Source organism: Tamandua tetradactyla, chromosome 17 (genome assembly GCF_023851605.1).
Source record: "Tamandua tetradactyla isolate mTamTet1 chromosome 17, mTamTet1.pri, whole genome shotgun sequence".
NCBI classification, from domain to species: Eukaryota; Metazoa; Chordata; class Mammalia; order Pilosa; family Myrmecophagidae; genus Tamandua; species Tamandua tetradactyla.
In genome coordinates this window covers 65,092,401-65,106,330 of record NC_135343.1, presented here as the reverse complement: position 1 = coordinate 65,106,330, position 13,930 = coordinate 65,092,401, and the positions used below count along the sequence as shown (strand labels likewise).

General features: G+C 39.6%; 1 pseudogene across 1 annotated transcript; it reads left to right on the top strand.

Moving 5' to 3' along the window:
* The first annotated feature begins 2,733 nt into the window (after nt 1-2,733).
* Nucleotides 2,734-3,444, top strand: LOC143661206 (immunoglobulin kappa variable 4-1 pseudogene; annotated as a pseudogene). The gene is made up of 2 exons (XR_013164447.1): nt 2,734-2,821; nt 3,008-3,444. The product of XR_013164447.1 is annotated as an immunoglobulin kappa variable 4-1 pseudogene (transcript).
* Nucleotides 3,445-13,930: the final 10,486 nt, after the last annotated feature.

The following is a 13,930-nucleotide window of genomic DNA, read 5'->3' as shown; positions in this document are numbered from 1 at the left end:
AAGCTGATGTGGTTGGACAGAATCTGTTCCCTGGGTGGTAAGATTGAGATCCTATTCCTTGCTGGATGTGTGTCCTCATCTCCCAGAGGCTACCCTCATTCTTTGCCACGTGGACTCTCAACCTCCATAATCAACTTTGGATAATTTCTTCCATGTCAGATACTAATTATCTATGAATTTTTTTTTTTTTTTTTTTTTTTTTTTAGAGAGAGGGAGGAAAGGAAGGAAAGACAGAGAAGGAAGGAAGGATGGAAGGAAGGAAGGGAGGAAGAAAGGGAAACATTTTTAAACATTTTCTTGTTTTTATTATATTTTGTTTGTTTGTTTGTTTTTTACATGGGCTGGGGCCGGGAATCGAACCGGGGTCCTCCGGCACGGCAGGCAAGCACTCTTGCCCGCTGAGCCACCGCGGCCCGCCCCTATCTATGAATTTTAATGAGTTCTTAGTCTCTGACCAGTACAGTGATATGTAAAGGGCTCCTGTGAAATGGTCAAGCCTATTTGAATAATCTCCCTTTGTTAATGTCAACACATTTTATTTCATTTGCAACTGAAGTCAGTAGATTTCATTAAATATGCAAAATCACTTCACAGCAAATCTAAATTAGTGTTTGAATAACTGGGATAGGGTTTGTACATGTCAGCAGCCAGGAAACTTGAGGACCCTCTTAGAATTCTACTTACCTCAATGCTCTCTTTATGTTTATCAAGTATTGTTTTGCCACAATTTTAATTTTTAGCAGTGAGGAGTTTGGGAAAACTTAAATTTAAAAAATCATGATATGGCTTTAGAGAAGATGATTGAAACTTTGTCTTCACAGCTGGCACTGAGAGGGTAATGATTCCAACATCCTGCATTTCACAGTGTTAATGCTCATAAAATGACATCGAAAATATCTGCTACACAAGTAATGAATTCTGTCTCATGTTGCATGGAATCTCACTGCATTTAATCTAAACCCTCAGCTCTCATGTAGACTTTAACGGGTACCAAGAATCAGGCTCTTGTCTGCTTTTCACAATTTTGACTTTCTCAATCATCCAAGAACACATTTTGTGCATTTTTTGAAGTGTTTTCCCGAAGCTTTGCAAGCCAAGTCTCTATTTATTCATGCATGAGGTCAACTACATGTTCTTCAGATAGGACACTTCCATACATTTTATGTGGACCCCTGATGCCATCATTCACATGGCACAACCTGTTGTATCACCATGTTGCCCATGACAATCTCAAGGATTTTAATGTCTTTAGGCACAGGTAGGAGCTTCTATTGTATTGAAGCAAGAAAATGGTAAATTGCGAAGTAGAAATTTAAACTAAAGAATAGATGTATATTAAATTCATGGAAAAGCAGCAAAAATAAACCATGGGGGATGAGGGCAAACATGAAGCAAGTACTGGCTTCTTCAAAACCCATATATGTGGTGGACCAAGAACACAGTGGACCTTTGACTGAGTAGGAATGTCTTCCTGGTGGTTTGGGTCTGGGCCATCCATTCCTGAATGCCTGGGAATTGAACCTTCACCTACTGTACTGGGTTCATATGGATACAGCTAAGGAAAAACAAATGTATTATTAATTAGAACTGGAACAATATCTGCCTAGCATGTGCCACATTAAGGGAAAATTCTCAATGGCAGAAGGGTGGTTGCTTTGCAGGAAAGTGGACATTATGAAATAGGAGTGATTATGTTTCATATAAGATTGCTCAACTGTCTCAAATTTCTCTCTTCCTCTGACTCTGTTCATGATGAAGGATGACCATGAAATGGACCCCTATGTACCTCGCCCCAACTGTTCTGTACCAACAACTTTGCAGCAGGGGGAAATCTCAGAGAAGCTACATATGAGAGGCTGAGGATATGTCCCTTGTTCATTGTCTGTCTCTCCCCGATAAATGAAAGGTTAAAAGGTCAGGGGTTTTGTTTCATTTTCTCATAATTTAATGTCCAAGGGGTAGAAAGGTTCATAGTGTTATCTGTATAATTCTACATGTGTTTTTTATTTCTGGAAGGGTAAGTAAAGAACCTACTCTGAGACCCTGGGATTTGGGGCCATTTTCCCCTTTACCATGAGATTGTGCCTTTCTTCTTAGGCTGGAAATCTCTTCTTTTGTGATTTGAAAACTCATGGTATAATGGGTAGTGTCAAGGGTAACTTTTATGTGTCTTGTGACTCATTTTCAGAGACATTATTTGGGTTGAGAGCAGTATCAGAGGTTTGGTTGTGGACATATTGAGGTGACTTTCAGATGTTAAAAAAAACTTCATATACGTATTTAAAGTTCAGAAGAGTCTGAGATGGATGCATAATTTGTGCACTATGTCCTCATTCTATCCCATGATATGAATATATTTCACATCGTTCCTGCTACCATATTTTAAAAGTTCAACTATGTTCAGAAACTTTACACCCATTGATACATATATTACAAAATTAATTTTAGGTACACAAGATGATTGCAGCTACTTTGAAACACAAACTGGGTAGTAAAATATTTTAAATTTCCTAATTTTGCTAATGTTTGTTGAAAAATACAGTTTGCAACTGATTTCTGGGACTTCTGTATGATTGCACTCACATTTCCTGTGGTAATTTTATTTTGTCTCCTTCCTTCCATTTTATCTGTCTTCACAGCTCACTGCACAGCCTGTTTCCCTTTATACCCTGTGCTGATTTGCATAGACTCCTGTGGACTTCGCTGCTGCTCAGACTCTATTAATGGGGATTCCCTGGAGATGAGGCCTGAGTGCACCAGACAGTGAGCAAGATGCTGTCACAGTCCCAACTCCTCATCCTCCTGGGGCTCTGGGTCTCAGGTGAGAGCTTCAGAAGAGCAATATCTTTATAAAGCTGGAGAGATGGTTTTCACATACAGAGTGTACAGACTGTTCCATCTCAAACAGATCTGATTATATATGATACATGAGGAAACCTATATTTGGATATATATTTTATATACTTGTGATTTATTGTTTATTAATCTTGTTCTTTTCTGCCTGCAGGTGCCAGTGGGGACATTGTGATGACCCAGTCTCCAGCCTCTGTGGCTGTGACTCCAGGGGAGACCATCACCATGAGCTGCAAGGCCAGCCAGAGTCTTTTATCCAGCTTAAGCCAGAAGAACTACTTAGTCTGGTACCAGCAGAAACCTGGACAGTCTCCCAAACTGCTCATCTACCATGCATCCACCCGGGCATCTGGGGTCCCTGAGCGATTCAGTGGCAGTGGGTCTGGGACAGATTTCTCTCTCACCATCAGGGGAGCCCAGGCTGAAGATATGGCCAGTTATTACTGTCAGCAATATAAGAGTGATCCTCCCACAGTGGTTCAGCCTCGAACAAAAACCTCCTCTCCCAGCTGTGGGGCACTGAGTCCTGCAGCAGCAGCTGCTCCCAATCCTCCTGCCTCTTCATATTTTAACTTTCTGCCAAGTACTTAGTCTTCCTGTCCTACTTTCTCCTTCAATGGATGCTGTCTGTCCTTCGAGCCTTCCTGTCCTTGTTACTGAAGTAGTTATACTCTACATCATTTCTAACTGCCTTTTTCCTTCACTTTTTCCCTTTCCTTTACTTACTCCTTGAAAGGCAATTCTGTAGTTCTAAGCACTGGTTTGGAATTTTTTTCCTTTGAGGTACTGAGTCTCCCTGGAGACTGTAAAGGCAGAGAGTCAGGAGTAGGGAGAGAAGAAGCTGCCTAGTTAGGAGTCTCTCAGGGGGGAAATGTAAGGGGGAATTCCTGGTACATTGGTATTTAGAACAGTTAGGGTCTGAAGGTGCCATGTTTTCTGTCTATTCCCTGCAGATCACGTTGTCCTTCCCTGTTCTCACAGGTTTGAAGGTGGTGAGGAAGAGGGAGTCAGTGTGAAAGGGGCATGAAGGAGTGAGGCTGGCATTTTGGTCAAGAGATAGAAGGCAGTCTTTGTCAACAGTGAGACATTGTTTTCATATGTGACAGCACTAGGTGTCCACCAAGTTTCTTTCCCCTGAGTGTTTATTTCATGGTAACATATTTACACTTCCATTAAAGCTGGAATGTTTTACATTGTTTCATTAAACAATTGATTATTCTATTTTAGTGTTTTATTTCTGAGTGAATTAGTTATATTTAGGGCTTTTCTTCATCCATTTCTCTTCTCATTGTTATTTATTAAATAAATTGTAATTGAGAGTCTATGACATGCTAAATACACTTCTGGGTATTTGGTTTATAATAATGGTAATAAGCAATTAAAAAAATAAGTCTGTCAGAGTTCAAGTTTGAAGGGGTAGCAGATATTGATGAAAGAAAATCAGGAAATGCAAAATTTGATATAAGATATGCATGTTTGAGGCCAATAAGGAAGTAACGTCTATGTTTGTTTGTGATTGTGTGTCTGTGTGCTTTTGTATCCTGTAAGGCAGGGTCACATTTCATCCTTTCTCCACATGAGTACCCTTTATTGCAGCATTATTTGTTCACATTTTTGTTTGCTTTTTTGTTTGTTTTGGAAAGTGCATGGACTGGGTATCAAATCCGGGCCTGCCACACAACAAGTGAGAATTCTACCACTGAACTACATTCCCACCCCGGGTTACATAGGGTTTTTTATTATTTATTTTAGTTTTTAATTTCATTTTTTATTTTCAAAGACAAACTATGTACTTAGAACCACCAACAATGGATACCTTAGTTAGTTTAAGCATAAGCAAATTTAAATAAAGTGTCATGGTTAATGTAGGTTTTTAAGCAACCAGATGGCATTACCAAATTTGCCTTTTAAAATGATCACTCTGGTTTTAGTGAAGTTAACTCATTTTTTTTTAAATGTCAAGAATAGATGTAAGAAGACCAGTTAGGAAGTTACTTCAGGAATCCAGGAGAAAGGTGGTGGGTTGGTCTAAATCCATGGCAGTGGAGACTGGGGAATATGTAGTTGTAAAATTGACAGGATCTGGCTATGAGTGCTGCAGTAAAGAGTATTGTCGAGGATGACTCCATTGATTCTGGTTTAGACAATAGGATGTGTGTTGCTCCTTCCCTTGGGTGGCATTGGGTGGGCTTGGCTTGTGTGGAGGTATAAAGATGATGATATATGTTCCAGAGATACTGAGTTAGAAGTCCCATAGGGTCACACAGGAATGTTGAATTTAGAACTCAGAAGAGAAGTTTGTATTGACTATAAATAAATTAAAACTTGATATAGCTGTTCTATCAACTAACATGATTATTGATAGAATTAAAGCTTTTCTAGATTCAGTTTATTTTTATTTTTAATTTATTCAACAAATGTTAACTTACCAAATACTCTGTCAAATGCAGTGACATTTGATAATATTATTTTTATATGTGCCAATAAATGTGTGAAATTATATGTATGATAAATATATATTTAACATTAAAATTTTTATTTTAAATATGTCAAGGAAAATTGTATAAAACACATGCATCTACACATTTTTTATTAAAAACAACCTTGCTGTCACCATGATCTCATCATGACCTGGCACATATCTGCCCCACATGCTACCAAAATCCACTCCCCCCTTGCCAACCATAAACCCTTCTTTCTTGATTTCTCTGAATCTCATAATAATCATTTCCTTGATTTCACATTTTGAAATTCAACATACACATCACAAAACCATATAGTTTGGCTTGTTACAGAATTTTATATAAATGGAATCATCCTACGTACATTATTTTGTTGCTAGCATTTTTCATTCAATATTTATAGAACATTTATCCTGTTTTATGCATCTGCAATTTATTCACTTTCATTGCTGAATAGAATTTCACTGTGTGATTCCACCAAAATTCATCAAATCAGCTCTTTTTTAGACACTTTTCTTCACACACCATACATTCCATGGCATTGAGTGTCCTTTTGATTAGATCACTGTGGGCTCCAGGCCTGTTGCCTGCACCTGTGTACCCCTCCCTCTGCACACCTGCACTCTGCCCCTACCTGTGGCTCTCCTGTGCCCCTCCCATGCCTTGAGGGTTCCTTCCTGTTTTCCAGAAACTGCAGAAACTCTGGCCTGTGCACTCAGTGAACTTTTTCTGGATGCCTTTGTTTGCATATCTTTATAGCTTTAGAATGTAAATTTACAACTTACTGAATTGCCTTTTTAAGAGCCATTCCATTTCTGATATATTGCATTGTGGCAGCATTACACCACTGAATACAATCTTCAACTGTCCTCATGGCTAAAGCAATATCCTTAGATTAGATATTCAGAATTTTACTGAAACTCTGTTTATTTCCCCAATTTTGGCAGTTATTTTAAGTACATTACTTTTCCTTTATCTTTCACTAAGTATGAGTGCTACTGTTTATGTAATTACTATGCATTATTATTGCCCACATTTATCACTTTCTACTTATCTTTATTTCATATTCCACAATGGAGATTTTCCATCAGCCTAAAGATTCTTTAGAATTTCTCTGGAAAGTTTCTGATAGTAATGCATGCTTTCATTGGTACTCAAGAAATCTCCTCAACTAGCCTTGATTCTTGATGGATATTTGTACATGTAGAATTCTAGACATTTAGATACATTCTTCCAACTCTGAAGATATCATGTTGTCTTTTACATTCATTGTCATTACTGAAAAGACAGCTCTCTAAGTGTGTTTTGAATAGTATGTCAAAGTTCTTTGGGTGAAAAGGCCCAAATGCAGGTTGCCAGCCAGCTGCTGTTTCCCACTTGCTCTGAACAAATTCCTTGAAAGCGTGTGAATTTCTAGTCTGGTAATATTTCTGGATTCAGATTTTATTTCCTCATACCCAGGGTTTGTAGGTTATTAAGAAAAACATTTCTGGCCCCTCTGTCCTGTCTCCAATTCTGCTGTCTGTCTCTCCAGGGTGCCCTGCTGAAGCTCAGAGGAGTTAGGGCCCACAGGTGTTACCCTCTAAGTGACTGAACCACTGGTTAAGTCATCCAGACCCCATGCTCTTGAGAGCAGCCCTCTACCATGTTGACAGGATGCGGTGCTCAACCAAGCCCAGCCCCACAGCCTGGGTGTCTCCCCTTTCTTCAGTAGGGTGGAAACTCATTTACAGGTCTAAGATGGAGCCCACACAAGGTGCTCAAGTCACTAGCATTTTCCCATGAGATCCTTGGCCACTGAGCATCGAGGATTGGGCCCTTTAAACCCATGGAGTAGGGGAGGTGAGTGACCGCAGTGCAGACAGCAGCAACATAGGGTCTCAGATCTTAGTGGACCTTTGTCCAAGGGGTGCCCCGTTACCCTGGCAGGAATATTCCCTTCCATAAGGGCTCTGGCCATGGAAAAGTTCCCCACACCCAGGGATGAAGTGATGTGATACTCTTGGAGAAATTCTGGGAGACACAGCTCAGACAGGACAATCGAGATCGTCCCCAGCCCGATTGCCATCTGTGGTCATTGGGGTGAGTGTCAGACACAGCCAAAGGCAGGGCCAGGCGAACTTGCTCTGGGTGGTGTAGGACAAATGAATCTGGGAATCGCTCCACCTTTGCACCCTCTCTATCTTTTCAGAGCAAAGGCCAATTAATTTATGCTAAATTTGCAATGATCTCACCCAGTCTTTTGCTCACTTTCGGGGAGCGCCCTTTTGCCCTAAAGAGGCAGGTACCCCAATTAATCAGTATCCAGGGAGCTATCCCAAGCTACTCTGCAGAATGCTGGCCCTTTATTGATCCACAGCTTTGGGGTAGTGCCTTAGTAACCCCAAAATACACCAAGGGCAGCAGTGCAATGCAGCACCAATGCACACCAGCCAGTAATGAAGCCTCCCAAATGGTGCTGGCCACTGGGACAGCTGATAATTAAACCAAGGGCACCTGAATGCATTCCCACCTGGGTTTGTGAATCAGTACCAAATCTCCCTGCTTCCCAGGCCAATTTTTTGGATGATATGTGGAAGTTTTTTGGGGTGATAACAAAGAAGCACAATTAGCCAGCCAGACTCGAGTGCAGAAAAGAACAAATATATTGACTGAAAGAACATGGAGGAGGAAAGGGGAGAATAAAGGTGGTTGAGGATGCCAAGCTTACCTAAACTTGGCCCCTATGGGGGTGAGGGTAACTGTCATGAGAGAGCTGTGGATTCTCACTTTTATCTTGCTGCTTTTATTGTGTCTCAGAGAAGGAAGTGAGGCTTTAACCACAGACACTGGGGATTACAAGGTTCAAACTACACAGAGCAAAAGCAGAAGTGCCAGGGCCAGGGCTTTTGGAGAAACTGAATGCAGATTCTGATCATCCAAAGCCTGGGCAGTTACAGGCCTTCTAATGATTATGAGGCTTGAGATGGCAAAAGGCTGTCTAGAAAAGAAGCAGGGTTTGATGAGGTGATCACTCAAGAAGACTGCTTTTCCATAAGCCAAAATGATGGGGAACCAAACATAATTTATTTTATGCCATTATAAAAGATCACTGCACTGAAGGGGTCTGTGGTTTTTCTGTATGACTGCCTGTTTTTCTCTTTGTCTTTGATATTCTGCAGTTTTCTGAGATGTGTCTCACCGTGGACTACTATTGACTGATTTGGCTTTGGTTTGATGGGCCCTTGAGTTTGTGAATTGGTTTCTTTTACTAGTTCTGGGTAATTCTCAATCATTATTTATTTAAATATGCATGTACCCATTATCAGCCTTCCTCAGATGCATATTAGTTCTTCTCACTGTGCATCTCATTGTATCCTCTATGTCTGTGAGTTATTTTCCATATTTTTCTTTCCCAGTATTGCATTTTTGGAAGTTTCTTCTGCTCTGGCTTCTAGTTCTGTAAATTTTCTACTACTGTCAATTGCCTCCATTCAGTTTTCAATTTTGGTTTTCCTTATTCAAGATCTAGAAACTATGGTTTGTTTCTGTTTATGATTATAAGGTCATTATTCAAATTTAGCTTTCCATATACATATTATCATATTTATTATACATTCTTAAATAAACTCTGTGATTGTTTCAAAATCTGAAGTATAAGGAGAAATGCTGTTGTCAATTCACTTATGATTCATGCTGTACATGTGCCTTCAGAATTTCCCAACCGGATGGGCTCTAGATTCTCATTGCCATGGGCTATATATGGATCTGGAGCCCAGGCACATGTTTGTAAAGTTCTTAGATGTTTTTTGGACAATGCTCTCTTTGGTACTGAAATATCTCCAGTTATCAGTCATCCAATATCTTTTCAGATTATGAATATTACTAGGGAGATATACACATTCAATATGAGGTTCTTATTTAGATTGTCCTGTATTATTGATTGCAAATTGTGTAACAAGGGAATGCTATCCATTTTGAATATATATTTACTTGAAAATTATAGCAAATTCCATTTTTGAAATAGTTAACTACATGTTTCATGGTGAACAAGTCACATTTTCACTGATGATATTTTTGGTATTATGCATTATATCCTTCTACAATCCACAATGCAGTTTCCTTGTATGAACCCTACCTGCTTTGCACAGGCCCCTCTGGCACTGCCCAGCTGCTCATAGGTTTCCAGTCAGGCTCTGTGCATTGGTGATGTGAAAAGAGCTGTAATTGGCAGGGCAAAGGAACAGATCATGTCACATACTAACTCTTTCTGATTTTGCTGCTCTGGGACTTTTGTTGAGGGTGTAAAAGGAGTTTAATCAAACAAAATTTGAATCCTTCTAGATTAGGAAAACTACTTTAGATGCACACTGAAATAGCTGTAATTTCCCAAACTGTTACAGCTAATATTGAATGTAATAGACCTCTGAGGTAAGTATAACCACAAGGAAACAAAGTGTGGTCAAGCTGTTTATGAATTTGTTGGCATAATCCATGCATCTGTGTTACGGTCCATTCTGATCACAGGTGACCCAGGGGAACTTGTGAAGTCTGAGTCTCCAGACTCCCTGGCTGTGTAGCCATGTCTGAGGTTAAATATCAGTGCCATGTCCAGCCCTAGTATTTTATCCAGTCTCAACCACAAGAACTTCTTAGCCTGGTACCAGCATGAATTAGTTTGCAAGTCCCCAGAATGTGATATACCATACTGGAATGGCTTTAAAAGGGGAATTTAATAAGTTACAGTTCTACAGTTCTAAACCATAAAAATGACCAAGCTAAGACCTTCCAGGAAAGACACCTTAGTTCAAGGAAGGCTTAAGGATCAGGAACACCTCTGTCCACCTGGCAGTCCCATGCTGGCATCTGCTGGTCCCTTACTTTGCTTCCCCAGTGCAGGCTGTCATCTCTTGGCTTCCCTTTATTCTCCAAGTGTCAACATCTGTGTCAGCTCTGAGCTCTCTTGGCTCTGAGGGTTCTGTAATTTCTGACCACCTCCAAAATGCTTTCTCTTTTAAAGGATTCCAGTAAAATAAACAAGACCCACCTGAAATGGCTGGAGTCACATTACCACCTAATGAAAAGTTTACACACACCACTGGGCATGCCACAACTTCTTGGAGATAATATAATCAAATTCCAATCTCAATATTGAATCAGGATAACTGAAACAGCCTCTCCCACAAGATTGGATCAGGAGTAAACCATGGCTTTTCTGAGGTTCATAATACTTTCAAAACTGTACGCAGAAGAAGTCAGGACATTTCCTTAAGTGCTCATCTCCTTGGCATCTGCCAGGCACTGGTGTCCCTGATAACAACAGACCTCCTTCTCAGCATCAGTGGGTTCCAGGCTGAAAATGGGCTGATGACTTCTGTCAGAAGAATGATGACTTTCCTCCCATTGTGATTCACTGTGTAATGCAGCATTCTCCTCTGTGCTGCTGGTCAGTGAGTCGCTTACGATGTAGCTGTTTCCTGGGTTTACCTACATCCTCTATCTTCCTCAGAGATTGCCTACTGATTTTTTCCAAGAGGGTTTTCAGGGTCTAGGAGATTTTTAGGTGATCCAGTCTCTTCATTCCCTTTTTGTGATGGTCACTGTGGGAAAATGCAATAAAGATCTCTGTTTCAGTTTCCTATTGCTTCTGTAGCAATTCCAACAAACATTAGAAATGTCTCATTTACAGTTTTGCCCATCATTAGAGCCAAATCGATCTCACTTAGCTAAACTCACTGTGCTGCAGTGTCCCCTTGTGGTAAACTCAGGGGAAAAGCTGTTTCTTGCCCTTTCCAGCTTGTAGAGATCTCCCAATTCCCTGGCTGTTGCTCCCCTTCATTGATCTTCATAGTAATAGCACTTTATCTCCTGATCCTGCTTCTGTTGTTACATGTCTCTCTGACCACAGTCCTGAGAGATTTTTTTTCCTTTTAAGGGCTCACATGTTTTCACAGGGGCACCCAGATAATCCAGGGTGATTCCCCATCTCAGCATCTGTGCACTTCATGATGTTTTCAAAATCCTTTCTGCCATATTTTGTAGCTGGATGCAGTCCTTTCTTTGGAGATTATTAATCTGACTCCTGAAACCTTCTTGTTCCTTACATCATCATTTCCATTGTCAGTATGTTCTCTCTAGATGGATGCACATGACTGCAGCATGCAGAGCCCTAGTAGCACTGACTGGTCAGAGGTGTGGTGAGATTTATACACTGATGAATCAATATTAAACTTTCCTATTCTAATTCTTTCTTGATCTCCTACTCTTCCACTCTTCTCTGTCATTTTCTTCCATATCAAATGCTTTTTAAGATATAATCCTCACTACTTCAGGTTAAAAATCCCCAGTGACTCTGCACTGCCTCTCATCCACCCTCGCTCCTGGATCCTCTTTCTAGCTAGGACTTTCTACTCATCATTTTCTGATCATAGTTCTTTGTAATCAGACTCAGTTTCTTTGCTCAATCCTGCCTTTTCTTCTAAAAGCCAAAGACAGCACAATCAAAATGATGGAAAGTCATTTCTCTCATTCATGCTCTTTCTAAAGACCTGTCTCTACTTTTGTAAACCCAAGTATCCACAGGCTCTGTTTTAGAGATGTTATGTACCCCCATAAAGGCCATGTTATTTTAATTCATTCTTGTGGGGTTAGGTCTATTGTGAGCTGGATTTTTTGTTTAGGATATTTCATTTGAGATGAGACACAGCCCATTCAAAGTGAGTCTTATTCTTTCATTGGAGTTCTTTATGAGAGGTTAAAAGGTAGGTGTGCTGGTTTGAGTCTGTTGTGGACCCCACATAAACCTTGTGCTTTAATCCTCATTCATTATTGTTGGATGGGGGCTGTTGAATTGTTCACATAGAGATGTGTTTGCAACCATTCAAAGTGGCTTGCTTACTGGAACCCTTTAAAAGGGAACTATATTGGAAAACCTTTTAGAGCAGATGCAGCCAGAGAGCTTTGGAGATGAAGAAGGAAAATATACACATGAGAGCTTCATGAAACAAGAAGCCTGGAGAGAAAGCTAGCAAATGTGGCCATGTGTGCCTTTCCAGTTGAGAGAGAAACTCTGGATGTCACTGATCTTCTTAAACCAAGATACTTTTCCCTGTATGCCTTAGATTGGACAGTGCTATAGGCCTGCTGTAATTTGGATATTTGCACAGCCTTAGAACATGTAAAATTACAGCTTAATGATCAATTCCCCTTTGTAAAATTTGTTCTGCTTCTGATATATCATATTCCAGTAGCTTGCAATCCAGGCAGCAGGTAAAGAAGGAGAATGGAGGGAGAAATATGCAGATACATTTTGGAGACAGCCATTGAAACCAGGGTCTGTAGTGAAGGACAAACAGACATTATCATGTGGTCTGATGTGACAGTAAATCTGGATACTACAGCATTTCATCAGAGAGGATTTCTTCCTTTTGATGCCTTAATTTGGACATTTTCATGGCCTTGAAACTGTAAGTTTATAACCTAGTCATACTTGAAATGAAATTCAACCCATTTCTGGTATATGGTGCTATGTTGTCTTTAGAGAACCAAAATGCCATAAATGAGTATACATTGATCCCTAAAGCATGAAATATATTTTGTACTGTTCTGACCCTTGTTTGTTCTGGGAACTTAGTTGTTTTACTTCTCATGACTAGTTTTCACATATGTATAATGACTGAAATAATTTTTTATAGAAAAACTCTATTTTGTAGGATTGTCATGAGGCACAATAACCCAATACATGTAAGTGTTTAGAGCAATTCCTTGCACGTGGACCACACTTGGACACTGCCATCATTTCCTCACTGCAGAAGTGCCTCTTTTTTTCTCACTCTAATCACATCTTCAATTTTTATCAAAATATAAATATACCCTTCAATCTCAGAGTTCTCTGGTTACTGCCTAAAATTTTTGTTGCCATATGTTGCTTGAACAGTGGACACCATGGTGTTTTCCCACTCACCACACCTCACAGTGAATTCAGCCATGTCTTCTCAATTTCTGTGTTGAACAGTCAGGCTTTAATCATTAGCCAGATTGCCAATAATTTAATATCTATATAATTATGTTAATGACTAATTCCTATGATATATTTCAAATACTTCCTTTAATATTCACTTAAATCAGGTGAAATAATGTTTTATTGTTGTCCCCAATGTTGCTGGGATCTGCTTATGTGCTGTAGAGTTGGTTTCTAAATTCCCACTCACTGAGTGGTGAGACAGGCTACAAAAACAAAATCTTAAGATTTTGCTGAAATGCAGATACACATATCCCAATTCTGGGAATTTGTAACTGTTTCTATTGTACCTAAACAATCATATTTTCAATGTTTCCAATCTGATTCTAATATGCAGTTCATCTGGAAAACAATGATCATCCTTGCAGAAGATGTGTCCTTGTATCATTTACATTTTATGGATGAATTTTTTCCTAAATGGGGTAAATTGTCTTTATGCCTTTCTGAAACAGTGTTGTCTAGATACTTTTTCAGAGATGACTGTTTAGTTGAGAATGTTTTAGTTTTTTAAAATTTTCGCTTAAAGTGTCACTAATTGCTGCATTTGAGGAAATCATAGGAGGTTAAAAACATTTTATTCATTCATATTTTACTCTCTGCCTCTGACACAATCAGT